The sequence below is a fragment of the Somniosus microcephalus genome, unplaced genomic scaffold (assembly GCF_052327205.1).
Source record: "Somniosus microcephalus isolate GS21.2 unplaced genomic scaffold, FLI_Smic_1.0 unresolved_chr1, whole genome shotgun sequence".
NCBI lineage: Eukaryota > Metazoa > Chordata > Chondrichthyes > Squaliformes > Somniosidae > Somniosus > Somniosus microcephalus.
Window position 1 is genome coordinate 105,860,458 of NW_028225179.1, and position 1,488 is coordinate 105,861,945.

A 1,488-nucleotide genomic window follows, 5' to 3' on the forward strand; every position below is an offset into this window, starting at 1 on the left:
AACGTTATCTGCTGGTAGGGGAAATCTAGGACAAGTGGATAGAAGAACATAATAAATAAGAGTCGGCCATACGGACCCCTCGAGCCTGTTCCGCCTTTCAATAAGATCATGGCTGATCATCAACCTCAACTCCACTTTCCCGCCCGATCTCCATATCCCTTGATTCCCCTAGAGTCCAAAAATCTATCGATCTCAGCCTTGAATACACTCGAAGACTCAGCATTCACAGCCCTCTGGGGCAGAGAATTCCAAAGATTCACAACCCTCTGAGTGAAGAAATTCCTCCTCATCTCGGTCTTAAATGGCCCACCCCTTATCCTGAGACTATGCCCCCTAGTTCTAGACACTCCAGCCAGGGGAAACAACCTCTCAGTATCTACCCTGTCAATCCCTCTCAGAATCTTGTATGTTTCAGTGAGATCACCTCTCATTCTTCTAAACTCCAGAGAGTATCGGCCCATTCTACACAACCTCTCATCATAGGACAGCCCGCTCATCCCAGGAATCAATCTAGTGAACCTTTGTTGTACCGCCTCCAAGGTAAGTATATCCTTCCTTAGATAAGGAGACCAAAACTGTGCACAGCACTCCAGGTGTGGTCTCACCAAGGCCCTGTACAATTGTAGCAAGACTTCCTTACTCTTATACTCCAACCCCCTTGCAATAAAGGTCAACATGCCATTTGTCTACCTTATTCCTTTCTGTGTTCTTGCACGAGGACACCCAAATCTCTCTCAACACCAACATTTGAAAATTTCTCATCATTTAAAAAATATTCTGTTTTACCTCCGGCAGAGCTAGGTGTCGTCAGCGTACATGTGGAAACTGATGCTGTGTTTTCAGAAGATGTCACTAAGGGGCAGCATGTAGATGGGAAATAGGAGGGGGCAGCAGAGGTAATGATGCGAGCGGGAAGAGAAGCCGTTGCAGGAGATTCTCTGGCTACAACGGGATAGATAATGGAACCAGGCAAGTGCAGTCCCACCCAGCTGGACGACGGAGGAGGATGGTGTGGTCAACCGTGTCAAAGGCTGCAGACAGGACGAGGAGGGATAGTTTACCATTCTCAGTCACATACGATGTCATTTGTTACTTTAAGAGTCGTTTCAGTATGGTGACAGGGGCAGAAACCTGACTGGAGATTCTCAAACGCAGAATTGCGGGAAGGATGGGCACGGATTTGGGAGGCGACAGCTCGTTCAAGGATTTGAGCGGAAAGGGGGGTTGGAGATGGGGAGGTGGTTTTCAAAAATAGGGGTCAAGGGTGGGTTTTTTGAGGGGTAATGGCAGATTTGAAGGGGAGGGAACCGTTAACAATTCAGCCATGAAGGGAAGTTGGGTGGGCAGCAGTTTGGTGGGACTCATGGACAAGATGAGCTCGGAGAGCGCATGAGAGGAGAGAAACTGGAGAAAGATACGAGTTCAGGGCTGGGGGGGGGGGGGACCTTGAGGGATCAGACCCAGCGTGCAGACTCCACGAGACAAGTG